This window comes from Bremia lactucae, linkage group LG7 (assembly GCF_004359215.1).
Source record: "Bremia lactucae strain SF5 linkage group LG7, whole genome shotgun sequence".
Lineage (NCBI taxonomy): Eukaryota > Oomycota > Peronosporomycetes > Peronosporales > Peronosporaceae > Bremia > Bremia lactucae.
The window spans coordinates 3,531,893-3,541,943 of NC_090616.1; positions in this window are offsets into that span (position 1 = coordinate 3,531,893).

Genomic DNA, 10,051 nt, shown 5'->3' on the forward strand with positions numbered 1-10,051 from the left:
TCTTAGCCAACTATTACTCACAGCCAATTACAGCTTTTAAAACCAATCTTCTAGAGTAACTGACGTCATCCCTATGACGTCATTACCTGTAAGAAGACCAAAGCGAGACGAAGCGAAGGGTCATGGCGAAGGACGGTCCAGAGCGAGAAGACACATAATCTATTAATAATTCTAAGCCAACCATTACTCTTAGCCAATTACTGCTCTAAGAACCAACATTGTGAAACATCTGACGTCATCCCTATGACGTCGGTATGTGTAATGAGAGCGAAGCGAGGTGAAGCGAAAGATCTTGGCAAATGACAAATTAGAGCGACGACATAGAAGTTTTTGCTAATTTAAGCAAACTAATACTGTTTGCCAATCACTGCTATTAAGACCAGTTTTCTAGAACATTTAACGTCATCCCAATGACGTCTTTGCCAAAAATTAGCTGTACATCGCGCTTAACAGTTTCAGCGTAGTTCCTGTATCGACTGGTCCTTTGCAAATTGATTGCCACTGTTATCTTACCAAATTCTTGCAGAAAAATCCGAGCCATACCGCTGTTATCTTATCAAACTTACGCAGAAAAATCCGAGCCATACTGCTACCTCAGTGGCTCCCGAAAGCACCATGTATTCAGTTTTTACCAAAAAAGCATTACAGTCCATTGCTTCTTGTTTCGCTGGCAGATGCATCCGTTGTTTGACCTAAGAACGTAAGTGATTTGGCTAGATAAAAAGCTTCAGCACAGTCTGTATCCAAATAACCAAGCAGACTTGTCGTACAGCTTCGCGAAAACTAAAGTACGTAAGTTGGCGTCGCCTTAGGATGTTGGCCATGCGAGCGCGATAGATGTTTTGCAGAAGGAATTCGCAAAAAGCTCAAAAGGACGCGAAAGCAAAAGACTGTTTAACTTTGCATACCGCTGGTAATCGTGGACGAAGCCAGTGTGACAAGATTGATAAGATGCCATGGGGACACCAAATCATACCTCTGGCACCATCGATTTGGTCACATTGGTTATGGCGGTCCTGACGCTATTGCCAAGAAGGGCCACGGTGCTGGCATAAGCATTGCGTCAGAATACCAGCGAGAGGTGTGTGACAGGTGCTTACTAGGTTAGGTAAGCAGCTAAACTTTGCCAAGTTATTAATCATCCGTGCGAAGCAAGTGCTAAACGGTATTTATGTTGTTGTGCTTGGTCAGTTCGAAATATAGATCATAAGAAAGCATATTGGTTTGAGAAGCTAAGGGTCGTCGCGTTCCGGTAAGTCACGACGCACAGTTCATATAAGATATATTTGACACTAGAAGACGTGAATACTGTCATCAGGACGTTGTCAATTAAGATGTTGAGCTACAAATGACGAGTCAGCGCAAGAAGAAGAAGGCACTGCGAAAGATTTAGACATTGATTCAAGCCGAAAAAAACGTTTGCGTGCCAAGTTTGATGCTCGGTCAGCTCGCTGTCGTTTTCTTGAAAATTCAGATCATGAGAAAGCATGTCAGTTTGAAGAGCTGGAGGGTTGTCGTAATCTGACAAGTTGCACCGCGCAGTTCATGGAAGATGTCCTCAACACCGACAGACGTGATTACTGTCGGCAGGACGTTGGTATTAAAGACAAAGAGTGACAGATGATCAGTCGCCGCAAGAAGAAGTAGGCACCGCGTAGAAGCAAGTCATGAATTCGAGTAGTAGGAGAAATTTGCGTGCCAAGAATGATGCCCGCTGAGTTCGCTGCCGCTTCTACACTGGCAGACGTGATTACTGTCAGCAGGACGTTGGTATTGAAGACAAAGAGTGATAGATGATCAGTCGCCGCAAGAAGATGTAGGCACTGCGGAGAAGTAAGTCATGAATTCTAGTAGTAGGAGAAATTTGCATGCCAAGTAGGATGTTCGCTGAGTTTGCTGCCGCTTCTTAGATATTTAGATCATAAGAAAGCACATCAGTTTGAGGAGCTGGAGAGTTGTCGTTTTCGTAAATCACGACGCACAGTTCATATAAGATGTCTTCGACACTGGAAGACGTGAATACTGTCATTAGGACGTTGTCAACTAAGATGAAGAGCTACAGATGATGAGTCGGCGCAAGAAGAAGAAGGCACTGCAAAAGATTTAGACATTGATTCTAGCCGAAAGAAACATTTGCGTGCCAAGTTTGATGCTCGGTCACTCGCTGTCGTTTTCTTGGGTTTTCAGATCACTAGAAAGCAGCATACAGTTTGAAGAGCTGGAGAGTTGTCGTAATCTGACAAGTTGCACCGCGCAGTTGATAAAAGATGTTCTCAACACTGACAGACGTGATTACTGTTAGCAGGACGTTAAAATTGAAGACAAAGAGTGACAGATTATAAGTCGCCGCAAGAAGAAGAAGACACTGCGAAAGCTTTGAGAATAGATTCTAGCAGTAAGAGAAATTAGCCGACGTAATCGTTGGAAAGACGACAGACACTTTAAGCGCCAAGCAGTCCATGGCTTACAAGACGTCAAGATCTTGATGAAATGTCAGCAGCAGCTAAGGTACTACAATTCATGAATCTGCTAACGTCATGGATTCTGTAGGAGATATGCCGACTTTGTCCAAGTCGGCTACGGTATACAGTGACGCGGTGAAGTGGATAAAAACTGTGACTCGAAGTGTAATTCGCTCCGCAAAGCGATACGTATCGTTGCCGAAGAATCACAGACGATCGGTTGCAGATGGGTTTTTCGTGTCAAGGAGACTCAAGATGGCCAAGTTGAGGGGTCAAGGCACGCCTGGTGGCTAAGGAATTATTACAGAAGTAAGAGGTCGACAACGAAAAAATCTATGCGCCAGTTGCCAAGTTCGCGTCGATTTGGATCGTGCTGAGTCTGGCGGCAATGTATATGACCAAGTTACATCAGATGGATGTCAAGACAGCGTTTTTTTTTAATGATGGACTGGATAGGGGTATCTACATGGCACGGCCGGATAGGTATGTCGACGCTGATCGTCCAGATTACGAGTGCAAGCTCAAGAGGTCGCTGTATGGGATGAAGCAGTCTACCGCGCGTGGAACCAGACCATCGACGACTTCATGATCAAGATAATCTCGTCAAGTATGAATCGGAACACTGCGTGCACATCAAGTGGGACTATGATGACATGGTCTTTGTTGTTTTAGGGATTAATAATCATATCATGCATGCAAGGGCCGATTCGAGATGACTGGTCGCGATGAGCTGAAGTATTCAGTTGGTGCGGAAATTAAGAGCGATCATGCGGCTGGCCGTATAACGATGCGGCAAACCAAATTTCTTAAGTCCTTCTTGAACAAGTTTAGTATACATGACAGCAAGCCCGTGGAGACGCCTCAAGATCCTAAACTCAAGCTGACCAAGAACATGTGTGAAGGCGGAAGAAATCACGATGACACGATGAAGATTATGCCCTACCGAAGTGCTATTCGAGCAAGATGTGCTTCATTGTGGCGACATGTCCAGACGTTGCTATGGCAGTGAAAGCTTGGTGTCAGTTTGCGGCTGACCCCTGTATAACACACTGGCAGGCCCTCAAGTGTGTGCTGCGGTATTTTTAAGCAACACCCATGGATGGACTCGATTTCTCACGTAATGCCATCGCTACACTGCAAGGATACTCGGATACAGATTGGGCTGGCGATGTAGAGACGCGATGAAGCACAAGCGGATACGCCTTCGAATAACGGGTGTCCGGAGGAAAGACACGTAACCTATTGCTACCTCTAAGCCAACCATTACTCTTAAACAATCACTGCTCCTAGATCCTACCTTCTAGAACATCTGACGTCATCACGATGACGTCATTACTTAAAGGGAGATCGAAGCGAGAGAAGCGAAGGGAGATTGAAGCGAGAGAAGCGAAGGGATTTCGCAAAGGACAAACCAGAGCGAATACGCTTAATCTATTGCTACCTCTTAGCCAACCATTACTTATAGCCGATCACAGCTCTAAGAGCCAGCCTTTTAAAAATCTGACGTCGTTTCCATGACGTCATTACCTGTTAGAAGACCGAAGTCAGGCGAGTGAAGTTTTTTTGGCAAATGATAAGCCAGAGCGATGACACATAATCTATTAACAAATCTTAGCCAACTATTACTCACAGCCAATTACAGCTTTTAAAACCAATCTTCTAGAGTAACTGACGTCATCCCTATGACGTCATTACCTGTAAGAAGACCAAAGCGAGACGAAGCGAAGGGTCATGGCGAAGGACGGTCCAGAGCGAGAAGACACATAATCTATTAATAATTCTAAGCCAACCATTACTCTTAGCCAATTACTGCTCTAAGAACCAACATTGTGAAACATCTGACGTCATCCCTATGACGTCGGTATGTGTAATGAGAGCGAAGCGAGGTGAAGCGAAAGATCTTGGCAAATGACAAATTAGAGCGACGACATAGAAGTTTTTGCTAATTTAAGCAAACTAATACTGTTTGCCAATCACTGCTATTAAGACCAGTTTTCTAGAACATTTAACGTCATCCCAATGACGTCTTTGCCAAAAATTAGCTGTACATCGCGCTTAACAGTTTCAGCGTAGTTCCTGTATCGACTGGTCCTTTGCAAATTGATTGCCACTGTTATCTTACCAAATTCTTGCAGAAAAATCCGAGCCATACCGCTGTTATCTTATCAAACTTACGCAGAAAAATCCGAGCCATACTGCTACCTCAGTGGCTCCCGAAAGCACCATGTATTCAGTTTTTACCAAAAAAGCATTACAGTCCATTGCTTCTTGTTTCGCTGGCAGATGCATCCGTTGTTTGACCTAAGAACGTAAGTGATTTGGCTAGATAAAAAGCTTCAGCACAGTCTGTATCCAAATAACCAAGCAGACTTGTCGTACAGCTTCGCGAAAACTAAAGTACGTAAGTTGGCGTCGCCTTAGGATGTTGGCCATGCGAGCGCGATAGATGTTTTGCAGAAGGAATTCGCAAAAAGCTCAAAAGGACGCGAAAGCAAAAGACTGTTTAACTTTGCATACCGCTGGTAATCGTGGACGAAGCCAGTGTGACAAGATTGATAAGATGCCATGGGGACACCAAATCATACCTCTGGCACCATCGATTTGGTCACATTGATTATGGCGGTCCTGACGTTATTGCCAAGAAGGGCCACGGTGCTGGCATAAGCATTGCGTCAGAATACCAGCGAGAGGTGTGTGACAGGTGCTTACTAGGTTAGGTAAGCAGCTAAACTTTGCCAAGTTATTAATCATCCGTGCGAAGCAAGTGCTAAACGGTATTTATGTTGTTGTGCTTGGTCAGTTCGAAATATAGATCATAAGAAAGCATATTGGTTTGAGAAGCTAAGGGTCGTCGCGTTCCGGTAAGTCACGACGCACAGTTCATATAAGATATATTTGACACTAGAAGACGTGAATACTGTCATCAGGACGTTGTCAATTAAGATGTTGAGCTACAAATGACGAGTCAGCGCAAGAAGAAGAAGGCACTGCGAAAGATTTAGACATTGATTCAAGCCGAAAAAAACGTTTGCGTGCCAAGTTTGATGCTCGGTCAGCTCGCTGTCGTTTTCTTGAAAATTCAGATCATGAGAAAGCATGTCAGTTTGAAGAGCTGGAGGGTTGTCGTAATCTGACAAGTTGCACCGCGCAGTTCATGGAAGATGTCCTCAACACCGACAGACGTGATTACTGTCGGCAGGACGTTGGTATTGAAGACAAAGAGTGACAGATGATCAGTCGCCGCAAGAAGAAGTAGGCACCGCGTAGAAGCAAGTCATGAATTCGAGTAGTAGGAGAAATTTGCGTGCCAAGAATGATGCCCGCTGAGTTCGCTGCCGCTTCTACACTGGCAGACGTGATTACTGTCAGCAGGACGTTGGTATTGAAGACAAAGAGTGATAGATGATCAGTCGCCGCAAGAAGATGTAGGCACTGCGGAGAAGTAAGTCATGAATTCTAGTAGTAGGAGAAATTTGCATGCCAAGTAGGATGTTCGCTGAGTTTGCTGCCGCTTCTTAGATATTTAGATCATAAGAAAGCACATCAGTTTGAGGAGCTGGAGAGTTGTCGTTTTCGTAAATCACGACGCACAGTTCATATAAGATGTCTTCGACACTGGAAGACGTGAATACTGTCATTAGGACGTTGTCAACTAAGATGAAGAGCTACAGATGATGAGTCGGCGCAAGAAGAAGAAGGCACTGCAAAAGATTTAGACATTGATTCTAGCCGAAAGAAACATTTGCGTGCCAAGTTTGATGCTCGGTCACTCGCTGTCGTTTTCTTGGGTTTTCAGATCACTAGAAAGCAGCATACAGTTTGAAGAGCTGGAGAGTTGTCGTAATCTGACAAGTTGCACCGCGCAGTTGATAAAAGATGTTCTCAACACTGACAGACGTGATTACTGTTAGCAGGACGTTAAAATTGAAGACAAAGAGTGACAGATTATAAGTCGCCGCAAGAAGAAGAAGACACTGCGAAAGCTTTGAGAATAGATTCTAGCAGTAAGAGAAATTAGCCGACGTAATCGTTGGAAAGACGACAGACACTTTAAGCGCCAAGCAGTCCATGGCTTACAAGACGTCAAGATCTTGATGAAATGTCAGCAGCAGCTAAGGTACTACAATTCATGAATCTGCTAACGTCATGGATTCTGTAGGAGATATGCCGACTTTGTCCAAGTCGGCTACGGTATACAGTGACGCGGTGAAGTGGATAAAAACTGTGACTCGAAGTGTAATTCGCTCCGCAAAGCGATACGTATCGTTGCCGAAGAATCACAGACGATCGGTTGCAGATGGGTTTTTCGTGTCAAGGAGACTCAAGATGGCCAAGTTGAGGGGTCAAGGCACGCCTGGTGGCTAAGGAATTATTACAGAAGTAAGAGGTCGACAACGAAAAAATCTATGCGCCAGTTGCCAAGTTCGCGTCGATTTGGATCGTGCTGAGTCTGGCGGCAATGTATATGACCAAGTTACATCAGATGGATGTCAAGACAGCGTTTTTTTTAATGATGGACTGGATAGGGGTATCTACATGGCACGGCCGGATAGGTATGTCGACGCTGATCGTCCAGATTACGAGTGCAAGCTCAAGAGGTCGCTGTATGGGATGAAGCAGTCTACCGCGCGTGGAACCAGACCATCGACGACTTCATGATCAAGATAATCTCGTCAAGTATGAATCGGAACACTGCGTGCACATCAAGTGGGACTATGATGACATGGTCTTTGTTGTTTTAGGGATTAATAATCATATCATGCATGCAAGGGCCGATTCGAGATGACTGGTCGCGATGAGCTGAAGTATTCAGTTGGTGCGGAAATTAAGAGCGATCATGCGGCTGGCCGTATAACGATGCGGCAAACCAAATTTCTTAAGTCCTTCTTGAACAAGTTTAGTATACATGACAGCAAGCCCGTGGAGACGCCTCAAGATCCTAAACTCAAGCTGACCAAGAACATGTGTGAAGGCGGAAGAAATCACGATGACACGATGAAGATTATGCCCTACCGAAGTGCTATTCGAGCAAGATGTGCTTCATTGTGGCGACATGTCCAGACGTTGCTATGGCAGTGAAAGCTTGGTGTCAGTTTGCGGCTGACCCCTGTATAACACACTGGCAGGCCCTCAAGTGTGTGCTGCGGTATTTTTAAGCAACACCCATGGATGGACTCGATTTCTCACGTAATGCCATCGCTACACTGCAAGGATACTCGGATACAGATTGGGCTGGCGATGTAGAGACGCGATGAAGCACAAGCGGATACGCCTTCGAATAACGGGTGTCCGGAGGAAAGACACGTAACCTATTGCTACCTCTAAGCCAACCATTACTCTTAAACAATCACTGCTCCTAGATCCTACCTTCTAGAACATCTGACGTCATCACGATGACGTCATTACTTAAAGGGAGATCGAAGCGAGAGAAGCGAAGGGAGATTGAAGCGAGAGAAGCGAAGGGATTTCGCAAAGGACAAACCAGAGCGAATACGCTTAATCTATTGCTACCTCTTAGCCAACCATTACTTATAGCCGATCACAGCTCTAAGAGCCAGCCTTTTAAAAATCTGACGTCGTTTCCATGACGTCATTACCTGTTAGAAGACCGAAGTCAGGCGAGTGAAGTTTTTTTGGCAAATGATAAGCCAGAGCGATGACACATAATCTATTAACAAATCTTAGCCAACTATTACTCACAGCCAATTACAGCTTTTAAAACCAATCTTCTAGAGTAACTGACGTCATCCCTATGACGTCATTACCTGTAAGAAGACCAAAGCGAGACGAAGCGAAGGGTCATGGCGAAGGACGGTCCAGAGCGAGAAGACACATAATCTATTAATAATTCTAAGCCAACCATTACTCTTAGCCAATTACTGCTCTAAGAACCAACATTGTGAAACATCTGACGTCATCCCTATGACGTCGGTATGTGTAATGAGAGCGAAGCGAGGTGAAGCGAAAGATCTTGGCAAATGACAAATTAGAGCGACGACATAGAAGTTTTTGCTAATTTAAGCAAACTAATACTGTTTGCCAATCACTGCTATTAAGACCAGTTTTCTAGAACATTTAACGTCATCCCAATGACGTCTTTGCCAAAAATTAGCTGTACATCGCGCTTAACAGTTTCAGCGTAGTTCCTGTATCGACTGGTCCTTTGCAAATTGATTGCCACTGTTATCTTACCAAATTCTTGCAGAAAAATCCGAGCCATACCGCTGTTATCTTATCAAACTTACGCAGAAAAATCCGAGCCATACTGCTACCTCAGTGGCTCCCGAAAGCACCATGTATTCAGTTTTTACCAAAAAAGCATTACAGTCCATTGCTTCTTGTTTCGCTGGCAGATGCATCCGTTGTTTGACCTAAGAACGTAAGTGATTTGGCTAGATAAAAAGCTTCAGCACAGTCTGTATCCAAATAACCAAGCAGACTTGTCGTACAGCTTCGCGAAAACTAAAGTACGTAAGTTGGCGTCGCCTTAGGATGTTGGCCATGCGAGCGCGATAGATGTTTTGCAGAAGGAATTCGCAAAAAGCTTAAAAGGACGCGAAAGCAAAAGACTGTTTAACTTTGCATACCGCTGGTAATCGTGGACGAAGCCAGTGTGACAAGATTGATAAGATGCCATGGGGACACCAAATCATACCTCTGGCACCATCGATTTGGTCACATTGGTTATGGCGGTCCTGACGCTATTGCCAAGAAGGGCCACGGTGCTGGCATAAGCATTGCGTCAGAATACCAGCGAGAGGTGTGTGACAGGTGCTTACTAGGTAAGGTAAGCAGCTAAACTTTGCCAAGTCATCAATCATCCGTGCGAAGCAAGTGCTAAACGGTATTTATGTTGTTGTGCTTGGTCAGTTCGAAATTTAGATCATAAGAAAGCATATTGGTTTGAGAAGCTAAGGGTCGTCGCGTTCCGGTAAGTCACGACGCACAGTTCATATAAGATATATTTGACACTAGAAGACGTGAATACTGTCATCAGGACGTTGTCAATTAAGATGTTGAGCTACAAATGACGAGTCAGCGCAAGAAGAAGAAGGCACTGCGAAAGATTTAGACATTGATTCAAGCCGAAAAAAACGTTTGCGTGCCAAGTTTGATGCTCGGTCAGCTCGCTGTCGTTTTCTTGAAAATTCAGATCATGAGAAAGCATGTCAGTTTGAAGAGCTGGAGGGTTGTCGTAATCTGANNNNAAGTTGCACCGCGCAGTTCATGGAAGATGTCCTCAACACCGACAGACGTGATTACTGTCGGCAGGACGTTGGTATTGAAGACAAAGAGTGACAGATGATCAGTCGCCGCAAGAAGATGTAGGCACTGCGGAGAAGTAAGTCATGAATTCTAGTAGTAGGAGAAATTTGCATGCCAAGTAGGATGTTCGCTGAGTTTGCTGCCGCTTCTTAGATATTTAGATCATAAGAAAGCACATCAGTTTGAGGAGCTGGAGAGTTGTCGTTTTCGTAAATCACGACGCACAGTTCATATAAGATGTCTTCGACACTGGAAGACGTGAATACTGTCATTAGGACGTTGTCAACTAAGATGAAGAGCTACAGATGATGAGTCGGCGCAAG